The following is a 12,620-nucleotide window of genomic DNA, read 5'->3' as shown; positions in this document are numbered from 1 at the left end:
CAATCAAGGCTAGATTTACAAAAATAATAAAAGGACAAAACTAAAGGCTCTGTTTCTGAATGCACGTAGCATTCTAAACAAAACAAATGAATTGATAGCACAAATAGAAATAAATAAGTACAGAGACATGGCTGCAGGATGACATAGATTGGGACCTGAATATTGAAGGGTACATGAAATTTAGGAAGGACAGGAAGCTAGTGTAGGATTAGTATAAATGGGTGGTTGATGGTCGGCACAGACTCGGTGGGCCGAAGGGCCTGTTTCAGTGCTGTATCTCTAAACTAAACTAAACTAGGAAAAGTTCGAGGGGTGGCTCTGTTAATTAATAATGACATTAGCACACTAGAGAGGAATGACTTAAGTTCAGGAAACCAGGATCTAGAAGCGGTTTGGGTAGAGATGAGAAATGATGAAGGCAAGAAGTCACTCGCGGGAGCAGTGAACAGGTGCCCTAACAGTAACCACATGGTAGGACAGAGCATAAAGGAAGAGATAATGGGATCTTGTCAGAAAGGTATGGTGATAAGCTTGGGGAATTTTAATCATGTAGACTGGAAAAATCAGATGGGCAAAGGTAGCCTAGATGAGTTCATAGAATGTTTTTGGGATAGTTTCTTAAAACAGCACATTCTGCAGCCAACCAGAGAACAGGCTATACTAGACCTGGTATTGCACAATGAGATAGGATTAATTGATGACCTCATAGCAAAGGCACCCCAAGGTAGTAGTGATCATAATATGATTGAATTTTACATTCCGTTTGAGGGAGAGAAAACTGGGTCCAAGACTAGTATTTTAAAGTTAAATGAGGGCAAATATGAGGGCATGAAAGCAGAGCTAGCTAAAGTGAACTGGCAAAGTAGGTTAAGGGATTGGCCAATAGACATGCAGTGGCAGACATTTAAGGGGGTATTTCAGAATACACAGAATAAGATATATTCCAACGAGAAAGAAAAATTCCAAGGGGAGGACCCGCCATCCATGGTTAACTAAAAAAGTTGAAAACAGTATCAAATTTAAAGAAAAGCATATAATTGTGCAAAGGTGGATGGCAGGTCAGACGAATGGACAAAATAAAAAGAACAGCAAAGAATGACTTAAAGATTGAAAAGGAGGGAAAAATTAGAGTATGAGAGAAAGCTAACTAGAAATATAAAAATAGATAGTAAGAGTTTCTATGGATATTTAAAAAGGATAAGAGTTAACAAAGTGAGCGTTGGTTCTATAGAAAGTGAGTCTGGGGAATTAATAAGGGACAATAAGGAGATGGCAGATGAATTGAACAGGTATTTTGTATCGGTCTTCACTATAGAGGATACAAGTAACATCCAAGAAATAGCTATAAATTAGGAAATGGAAGGGAAGGAGGAGTTCAAGAAAATTACAATCACAAGGGAAGTGGTACTGAGCAAATTGTTGGAACTGTGGGCTGATATGTCCCTGGGTCCTGATGGACTTCATCCTAGGGTCCTAAAAGAAATGGCTAGTGAGATAGCTGATATTGTTTAACCATGTGTTCATCTTAAACTTATTGCTCATGTTTTTGCTTTCATACAGAGCTGCTCATTATTCTGTCATTAGCACTCTCTCTGGACTCATGCTTTGTTTTTGGCGACAACTATTTCACACTCCATTTGCATTGTTTTCCATGACATCTCTGTCATTTAATCTCTCCCCCCTACATCCTTTCACAGTCCTTCCATCTTGTTTTTCTTACCCTCTCCCCCCTTTCACTTTCTCAATGACTATTACATTTCTAACTTTTGCTAGTTCTGATGAAGGGTCACAGACCTGAAATGTTAACTCTGTTTCTCTCTACACTGATGCTGCCTGACCTGCTGAGTATTTCCGGCACTTTCTGTTCTCATTACAGAGTTCCAGCATCTGCAGTATTTTGCTCTTATTTTAGTGTTTTATTCACTGCCACTTCTCTTCCAGGAATGCCTACAGTGAAGATGTTCTGCTCTTCTATCAGATGGGATTTCCGTTTATCTCTTACACCTTGCTCACCTTCATTGCTTTCCATTTTCCTCCTGGTGTTCGATAATGTTTCTGCTAAAACTCGTTTTCACAGTCACATTTCCTTCCTCAGCAACTGTCTCCGGCTCTGACTTATTTCCTGTGGATTTCAACTGACGCTTCATCTTTCATGTTTCAAATCCACGCGGGATTACAGGTATCTCCGAGACATACAGTGTTCCTCGGACTGCTGTTCTCCCCACATTCTGAAATCCATACTCGGTGCCATGCACTGGTACGTGTACACACTTGACCTCTCTCTCCAGCAGCACTGACTCTGTCAATCTCAAAGCTGTCCTGCTCTGCATTTTCATTTCATCCTCGCCTTATCCAACGCATTAACAAAAAACTTTTTAGCTTCCTTTCAGGTCTTAAGAGAGCAAGCTCCAGCAACTCACAGGTACCAATGTCCCTCCAGATCTTTTTTCCCCTTCCCTTCTTCCTAGCCCCATCCCTTCTCCTAATCTCACCCCTTGCCATGTATTCACAACACCCTCTGACCTTCCCCGCTCTGATGCTGAATGATCTGTACTTAGCAAAGGGCTCAGTTTTATACCTTTACGCCCCCACCTCAATACATTTCACGCTCGACATGATGTTGAGCTCTTCTTCCATCGCCTTCGCCTCCGGGCTCACTTCCTTGGCCAGGAGTCCTCCCTCCAACCAGCAAACCCATTCACTCACCTCTAGCACTCACCCTCCACCTGGATTCCTCCCTCTGGCCTCTTACCTGCTCTTGATCTTTTCATTGAAAACTGTCGGCATGGCGTCAGCTATCTTAATTTCTCTGACCTCCCTCACCCACTCTAACCTCTCTCCTCTGAACGTGCTGCTTTCCGTTCGCTCAGGTCTATCATTGACATTGTGATCAAACCCCCTGACAAGGGTGGTGCTGTTGTTGTCTGGCACACTGACCTCTATCTTGCAGAGGTTGAGCGCCAACTCTCAGATACTTCTTCCTACCTCCCACTGGACCATGACCCCACCACCGAACATCAAGCCACTGTCTCCAGGGCTGTCACTGACCTCATCTCCTCTGGAGATCTTCCCTTTGCAGCTTTCCACCTCATAGACCTAGAACCCTGAACAGCCCACATCTAACTTCTTCCCAAAATCCTCAAACAGGACAGTCCTGTAGACCCATTGTTTAAACCTGTTCCTGCCCCCCCTCTTCTAACCCCGTACCTCATTTTGACAGTTTTCGGTTTCCTGGCCCTAGCCATCTCCTCTTTACTATGGACGTCCAATCTCTCTACACCTCCATCTCCCACCAAGGTGGTCTGAGGGTTCGTCGCTTCTTCCTTGAACAGTCCCCACCACCCTCCTCCGCCTACTGAACCTGATCTCACATTGAACAACTTCTCCTTCAGCTCCACCCACTTCCTCCAAATAAAAGATGTTGCTATGGGTACCCCTACTGGTCCGAGTTATGTCTGTTTTTTTGTGGGGTATGGCGAATATTCCTTCTTCCAATCATTCTCAGGCCCCCTTCCCCAACTCTTTTTCTAATGCATTGATGATTATATCAGTGCTGCTTCCAGCTTTTGCCCTGAACTGGAAAACTTCAGCATCTTTGCTTCCAATTTCCATCCTTCTCTCACCTTAACATGGTCCATCTCTGACACGTTCCTTCCTTTGCTCGACTTCTCTGTCTCCATCTCTGGGTATAAATTGTCCACTAGTATTTATTATAAGCCCACAAACTCCCACAGCTACCTTGACTACACTTCCTCATACCCTGCCTCCTGTAAGGATTTCATTCATCCTCCCAGTTTCTCTGTCCCTGATGCATCTGTTCTGATGATGCAACCTTCCACAACAACTTCTGATGTGTCTTTCTTTTTTCTCAATCGAGGATTCCCCCACACTGTGGTTGAAAGGGCCGTCGACTGTGTCTGACACATTTCCCACATTTCTGCCCTCACCCCTTCCCCTCCATCCCAGAACCGTGACAGGGTTCCCCTTTTCCTCACTTTCCACCCCACCAGCCTCCACATCCAAAGGATCATTCTCTGCCATTTCCACCAGCTCCAGCATGATGCCACTACCAAACACATCTTGCCCTCCCCTGTCAGCATTCCGAAGCGACCATTCCCTCCGTGACACCCTGGTCCACTCCTCCATTAACTCGGGCACGTCATCCCTTTCCCAAGGCATCTTCCCATGCAATCGCAGGAGGTGTAATACCTGCGCTTTTACCTCCTCTCTGTTCACTATCCAAGGCCCCATATGCTCCTTCCAGGTGAAGCAGCGATTTACTTGTACTTCTTTCAATTTAGGAGACTGTATTCACTGCTCACAGTGCAGTCTCCTCTACACTGGGGAGACCAAACGCAGATTGGGTGACCACTTTGCAGAACACCTCCACTCCATCCGCAAACATGATCCTAAGCTTCCGGTTGCTTGTTATTTTTATTCACCACCTTGCTCTCATGCCCACATTTCTGTCCTCAGCCTGCTACAATGTTTCCGTGAACATCAACACAACCTCGAGGAACAGCAGCTCATTTTCCGATTAGGCACTCTACAGCCTTCTGGACTCAATATTGAGTTCAATAATTTCAGACCATGACCCCCATTATTTTTGTTTATTATTTTTATTTATTTTTTAATATCTATTTTCTTGTTTTTTTAATTATTTATTTTTTAAACATGAGCTAATCTTAAACTTACTTTTCATGTTGTTGCTTTCGTACATAGCTGTTCATTATTCTGCCATTAGCACTCTCTCTGGCTCATTCTTTACCTTTGGCTACAACTATTTTGCACTCCATTTGCATTCGGTTCCATGACATCTCTGTCATTTAATCACTCCTCCCTCTGTCCTATCACAGTCCTTCCTTTTTGTTCTTCTTCCCCATTCCCCCCTTTTACTTGCTCAAAGACTGTTACATTTCTAACTTTTGCCAGTTCTGTTGAAGGGACAAAGAGCAGAAACATTAACTCTGTTTCTCTCTGCACAGATGCTGCCAGACCTGCCGACTATTTTTGGCACCTTTTGTTCTCATTCCATGAGATAGTTGATGCGTTGGTTTTAATTTTCCAAAATTCCCCACATTTGGGGAAGGTTCCATGAGATTGGAAAATAGCCAATGTAACTCCTTTTTTCAAAAAGGGAGGGAGACAGAAAACAGGAAAGTACAGGCCAGTTAGTTCACCATCTATCTCTGGGAAAATGTTTGAAGCTATTATTAAAGATGTTATAGCAGGGCACTTAGAAAAATTCAAGGTACTCAGGTAGAGTCAACATGGTATTGTGAAAGGATATAATTTGGGAAAATGTGAAATTATGCATTTTGGCAGGAAGAATAAAAAAGAAGCATATTATCTAAATGGTGAGACCTTGCTGAGCTCTGAGATGCAGAGGGATCTGGGTGTCCTAGAACATGAATCGCAAAAGGTTAGTATGCAGGTTGAGCAAGTAATTTGGAAAGCTAATAGAATGTTATCGTTTATTGCGAGAGGAATTGAATACGAAAGTAGGGAGGTTCAGTTATATAGGGCATTGGTGACACGACTACTGGAGTACTGTGTACAGTATGGTTCTCCTTATTTAAGGAAGGATGTAAATGCATTGGTAGCAGTTCACAGAAGCTTTGCCAGACTAATACCTGGAATGGGTGGGTTGTCTTATAAGAAAAGGTTGGACCGGCTCGGCTTGTATCTGCTGGAGTTTAGGAGAGTAAGAGGTGACTTGATTGAAACATATAAGATCCTGAGGGGTCTTGACAGGGTGGATGTGGAAAGGATGCTTCCTCTTATGGGAGAACCTAGAACTAGGGTTCACTATTTAAAAATAACAAAATAAAATAATATTAATTTAAGACAAAGATGAGGAGAATTTTTTTATCTGAGGGTTGTGAATCTTTGGAACTCTCTTCCTCAAAAGGCAGTGGAAGCAGAGTCTTTAAATATTTTTACGGCACAGGTAGATAGATTCTTGATAAGCAAGAGGGTGAAAGGTTATAGGGGTAGGTAGAAATGCGGAGTTGAGGTTACAATCGGATCAGACATGATCTTATTGAATGGTGGAGCAGGCTCGAGGAGCCAAGTGGCCTACTCCTGGTCTTAATTTGTATGTTTGTATGGATGTATGGTCCTGGTGCCTTATCAACTCTAAGTACACACAGCCTATCCAATACCTCCTCCTTATCAATTTTAATCTCTTCAAGTGCCTGAATTACCTCCTTTTTCACCATGACCTGCACAGCACTTTCTTCCTTGGTAAAGGCAGATGCAAAGTATTCATTTAATACCTCAGCCATGCTTCCATGCATTAATCCTCTTTTTGGTCATTAATCAGCCCCACTCCTCCTTTTACCACCCTTTTACTATTTATGTACCTATAGAAGAAGTTTGGATTCCTTTTTATGTTTGCTAACGGCCTCCTTTCATACTCTCTCTTTGCTTCTCTTATTTGCTTTTTCACTTCCCCTCTGAACTTTCTATATTCAGCCTGGCTCTTAGTTGTATTGTCCACCTGACATCTGCCATAAGCACGCTTTTTCTTCTTCCTCTTATTCTCTATCTCTTTTGGCATCCAGGGAGCTCTGGATTTGATTGCCCTAACTTTCCCCTTTGTGGGACTATACCTTGGCTGTGCCCGAATTATCTCTTCTTTAAAGGCAGCCCATTGTTCATAGAGTCATAAAGTTATACAGCACAGAAAAAGGCCCTAAGTGTCTGTGCCGGTCATCAAGCACCTATCTATTCTAATCCTATTTTCCAGCACTTGGCCCGTAGCCTTGTATGCTATGGCGTTTCAAGTGCTCATCTAGATACTTCTTAAATGTTGTGAGGGTTCCTGCCTTTACCACACCTTCAGGAAGTGTGTTCCAGATTCCGACCACCCTCTGGGTGAAACAATTTTTCCTCAAATCCCCTCTAAACCTCCTGCCCTTTACCTTAAATCTATGCCCCCTGGTTATTGACACCTCCGCTAAGGGAAACAGTTTCTTCCTATCTACCCTATCTATGCCCCTCATATTTTTGTATGCCTCAATCAGGTCCCCCCTCAGCCTTCTCTGCTCGAAGGAAAACAGCCCTAGCCTTTTCAGTCTCTCTTCATAGCTGAAATGCTCCAGCCCAGGCAACATTCTGGTGAATCTCCTCTGCACCTTCTCCAGTGCAATTACATTCTTCCTATAGTATGGCGACCAAAACTGTACACAGTACTCCAGCTGTGGCCTAACTAGCGTTTTATACAGCTAGCAGTTCAGTAACTGTTTTGCCTGCCAACCTTTGATTCCAATTTATCTGGGACAGATCCATTATTGCCCCATTGAAGTTGGCTTTCCCCCAGTTAATTATTCTTACTGGGATTGTTTTTTGTCTTTTCCATAGTCAACCTATACCTTATGATACAGTGATGACTGTCCCCTAAAAGTTCCCCTACTGACACTTGATTCACTTGGCTGACCTCATTCCCAAGAACCAGGTCTACCTTTCTTGTTGGACTGGATACATATTGATGTACAAAATTTGCCTGAACACACTCTAGGAACACAGGAACAGAACTAGGCCATTTAGCCCCTTGAATTTCTGTTGCCATTCAAATGATCATGGCTGATCTACGACCTAAACCCATATGCCCGACTTTGCCCCATATCTCTTGATATCACTTTGGATAACAAAAATTTATCAATCTCAGATGTAAAATTAACAACTGATCTAACATCAATTGCCATTTGCAGAAGGGAGTTCCAAAATTCTACCACCTTTTACATGTGCAAGTGTTTCCTGAAAGGTCTGACTCCAATTTTTATGTTATGTCCCCTAATCCTGACTCCCCACCTAATAGAAATAGTTTCTGTCTATCTTTCCTATCTGTTCACCTTACTATCTTGAAAACTTTGATCAAGTCATCCATTAACCTTCTAAATTCCAGGGAATACAACCCTAGTTTGTGTAATCTCTCTGCACAATTTAACTCTTGGGATCCAGGTATCATTCTGGTAAATCAAGGCCAATATATCCTTCCGAAGGTTTGGTGCCCAAAACTGCTCACAGTTGTCCGGGTGTGAAATAACCAGGGCTTTGTATAGCTGAAGCATGATGTCCTCTGTACTTGTATTCTAGTCCTCTAGATGTAAAGGCCAGCATTCCATTAGCCTCTTTGATTATTTTCTGTACCTGTTCATACATTTTAATGTTCTATGTACCGAGATCCCTGAATCTCTTTGGACCTGTTTCCAGCATTTCACTATTTAGAAAGTACCCTGCAAAGTGGATGACCTCACATTTGCCTGCATTGAAATCCATTTGTCACAGTTTTGCCCATTCACTCAATTTATCAATACCTTTTTGAAATTTTATTCTTCCATCTACACTTCTTACAATGCTGCCTATTTTTGTGCCACTGGCATCGAATTTGAGGCTTTCTATCCTATCATTTAAATTGTTAATAAATATGGTGAATAGTTGAGGCCCCAACACAGATTCTTTTGGGACACTACTAGTCACATTCTACTAATTAAAGTAACTGCCAATTAGCTCTGCTCCCTGATTCCAAGCCACTCTTGGTGATGAACGTTGAAATTCCCCACCCAGAACACATACTGTGGCCTTTCTAACTTTACTACTTCTTCCAAGTGGTGTTCTGCTCAGCCAATTTTCTAACCAGGTCAATAATTTGCCTTCAATTCCATGAGCTTCATCTTTAGCTAACTTATGTTAGTCTCTTATGATGGACTTCTTCAAATGCCTTCTGAAAGTCCATATAAATAACATCTATAGATATTCCCCTGTCCTCTGGCATCATCAGCTTTTCATCATGCATGACCTACCTTTTACAAATCCATGCTGGTTCTCTGATCAGCTGAAAATGTTCAAGGTATTCAATCACCCTATCCTGAATTAATAATTAGGCTATCCAGTCTACAATTCCCTTGTTTTCCTGTCTAATCTTTCTTAAATAGTCGAGTGACATGCTCAATTTTCAAATCTAAAGGAATGGTTCCTGAATTAAGTGAACTTTGGAAGATTATAGTTAGGACATATGCAATATTCTCACATACTTCCTTTAAAATCCTGGGACGGAAGCCATTTGGTCCTGGGCATTTGTCAATTTCTCATGCCATTTAGTGCCATCTATCTATCTATCAGGACTTAATTATTCCGGTCAGTAGTTGTGCTACTGAGCCACTCTTGGTGATGAACATTGAAGTCCCCAACCAGAATACATTCTGTGTCTTTTTACCCTCAATGCTTCTTCTAAATGGTATTCACCATGGAGCAGTGCTGATTTAGGAGCTGAGAGAGGGGGCTGTAGGTGTTAATCAGTAGCAGTTTTCCTTGCACATGCTTGGCCTGAGATGCATGAGACTTCATGGGGTCCGGAGTTGAGGACTCCCAGGGCTACTCCCTCCCATCTGTATACCGGTGGTTGGACAGGACATATCTAGGGATGGTGATGGAGGAGACTGGGACATTAGCTGATAGGTATGATTCTGAGAGACTGACTATGTCAGGCTATTGCTTGACCAGTTTCGGAGTTGGCTCTCCCAATCTTGGCAAAGTACCCAGATGTTAGTGAGGAGGACTTTGAGAATTGATTGAGCTGGAGGTGCATTTTTCATGTCTGAATCTACTGTCTAGTTTGACAGTGTGTGGTCTGTCCAGTTTTATTTTAGATAATTTTTTGCAATGGTTTGATACAACTGAAATGTTTACTATGCCATTTCAGAGGGCAGCTAAGAATCAACCAAATTGCTGTGCATCTTGGGGTCACATATAGGTTAGACAGGGTCTGGAAGGCAAGTTTCCTTCCCCGAAAAAGATTCGAGAACCAGCTGGATGTTTACAACAATCCGATAGCTAAATGGTCACCATGACTGATGCTAGCTTTTTATTCCAGATTCATCACAATAACTGCATTGTGGGATTTGTAGATGTAGATGCACATTTTGATGATGATCTTTTATGATGCTGTCAGTTCCCCAATCATCAAGTCTTTACACTATGCAACCAAAGAATGAAAACCTCAGCATCTGCTATTAGTCTCACCTGTGCAGTATAGAAGAATTTAAGCTGCAATCAGTCAGGTCTTGTTGTGTATATATGTGGGTGTGTGTCCATAACTGCTCTCTGCTCTTTGCAGAGGTGAAGTGAATGACAATTTGTACTGATTGTCCTACTCTGTCTGTGAAAGCTCCATGCTGGTACCACTGAGGAATACTCCCAATTGCAAGTGTATCATACCAGTAAATGGCTGTGCTCTCAAGGCTAATACAAACAGAGCATTGTACAGACCTACTGAACAGCTGAAATATTTAATGAGGGCTACAATGAACTGATTAGCTCAGATGGCTAGTATGTGGTTTAGAACAGTATCAACAGTGTGGGTTCAATTCCTATTCCAGTCTGAGGTAGGTAATGGGAAACAACTTTATATACCCTCTTTCCCTCATCTCTTCTGCATGGAGAAAAAGAACAGAGGACCTGTCCTTGGGCAGACCACCACCTTCTTCTTCTTTGGCCTCCTTGTCTCGGGAGACAATGGGTAAGCGCCTGGAGGTGGTCAGTGGTTTGTGGAGCAGTGCCTAGAGTGGCTATAAAGGCCAATACCAGAGTGACAGACTCTTCCACAGGTGCTGCAGATAAAATTGGTTGTCAGGGCTGTTACACAGTTTGCTCTCCCCTTGCGCTTCTGTCTTTTTTCCTGCCAACTGCTAAGTCTCTTTGACTCGCCACACTTTAGCCCCGCCTTTATGGCTGCCTACCAGCTCTGGCGATTGCTGGCAACTGACTCCCACGACTTGTGATCAATGCCACAGGACTTCATGTCGCGTTCGCAGATGTCTTTAAAGCGGAGACATGGACGGCTGGTAGGTCTGATACAAGTGACGAGCTCGCTGTACAATGCGTCCTTGGGGATCCTGCCATCTTCCATGCGGCTCACATGGCCAAGCCATCTCAAGTGCCGCTGGCTCAGTAGGGTGTATAAGCTGGGGATGTTGGCTGCCTCAAGGACTTCTGTGTTGGAGATACGGTCCTTCCACCTGATGCCAAGGATTCTCCGGAGGCAGCAAAGATGGAATGAATTGAGACGTCGCTCTTGGCTGACATACATTGTCCAGGCCTCACTGCCGTAGAGCAAGGTACTGAGGACACAGGCTTGATACACTCGGACTTTTGTGTTCTGTGTCAGTGCGCCATTTTCCCACACTCTCTTGGCCAGTCTGGACATAGCAGTGGAAGCCTTTCCCATGCGCTTGTTGATTTCTGCATCGAGAGACAGGTTACTGGTGATAGTTGAGCCTAGGTAGGTGAACTCTTGAACCACTTCCAGAGCGTGGTCACCGATATTGATGGATGGGGCATTTCTGACGTCCTGTCCCATGATGCTTATTTTCTTGAGGCTGATGGTTAGGCCAAATTTGTTGCAGGCAGCCGCAAACCTGTCGATGAGACTCTGCAGACACTTTTCAGTGTGAGATGTTAAAGCAGCATTGTCAGCAAAGAGGAGTTCCCTGATGAGGACTTTCTGTACTTTGGTCTTCGCTCTTCGACGGGCAAGGTTGAACAACCTGCCACCTGATCTTGTGTGGAGGAAAATTCCTTCTTCTGAAGACTTGAACGCATGTGAGAGTAGCAGGGAGAAGAAAATCCCAAACAGTGTGGGTGCGAGAACACAGTCCTGTTTCACGCCACTCAGGATGGGAAAGGGGTCTGATGAGGCGCCGCTATGCTGAATTGTGCCTTTCATATTGTCATGGAATGAGGTTATGATGCTTAGTAGCTTTGGTGGACATCTGATCTTTTCTAGTAGTCTGAAGAGATCACGTCTGCTGACGAGGTCAAAGGCTTTGGTGAGATCAATGAAAGCAACGTTGCAATTGCAAGTGTATCGTACCAGTAAATGGCTCTACTCTCAAGGCTAATACAAACAGAGCATTGTACAGACCTCCTGAATAGCTGAAATATTTAATGAGGGCTACAATGAACTGATTAGCTCAGATGGCTAGCATGTGGTTTCGAACAGTATCAACAGTGTGGGTTCAATTCCTATTCCAGTCTGAGGAAGGTGATGGGAAACCACTTTATATACCATCTTTCCCTCATCTCTTCTGTATGGAGAAAAAGAACAGAGGACCTGTCCTTGGGAAGACCACCACAATGAACATAAAGTAAGAATTTATCTTAAAAAGGGAATAACTGTCCTTTGGAATTTTTGTACAATCCAGAAATGATGGTATTTCTCTGCAATCTATTTGTGAACGTAACTATTTCAGTCCAAAGAAACCAAATCTGAGAAAAAAATGAGAATACGCCATAAAAATAACATATTTGGATATCTAACAAGATATAGAGACTGCAGTATTTTACAGATGATAGTTTTACAGCCTCAGACTACCAACAAATGAAAAATAATTTCTCTGAAATTAATATGTTTCAAATTTTACAAGATTAATATTTTATCTGTTTATCTCATCTAAAACTTCATTTTAAATTCGAAAGACTCTTATCTCTTATCTCTGTCAACCTTTCCATATAATTTATGCATTTAAATAGACAAACATGGACGTAATTAACCTGCACGTAACTAATTTCCCATGACAGATTAACTTCAGCAATCAGAATTACAGCCCGGATTCAGG

Source organism: Heterodontus francisci, chromosome 14, assembly GCF_036365525.1.
Source record: "Heterodontus francisci isolate sHetFra1 chromosome 14, sHetFra1.hap1, whole genome shotgun sequence".
Classification (NCBI taxonomy): Eukaryota; Metazoa; Chordata; class Chondrichthyes; order Heterodontiformes; family Heterodontidae; genus Heterodontus; species Heterodontus francisci.
This window is presented reverse-complemented; position numbering follows the sequence as displayed.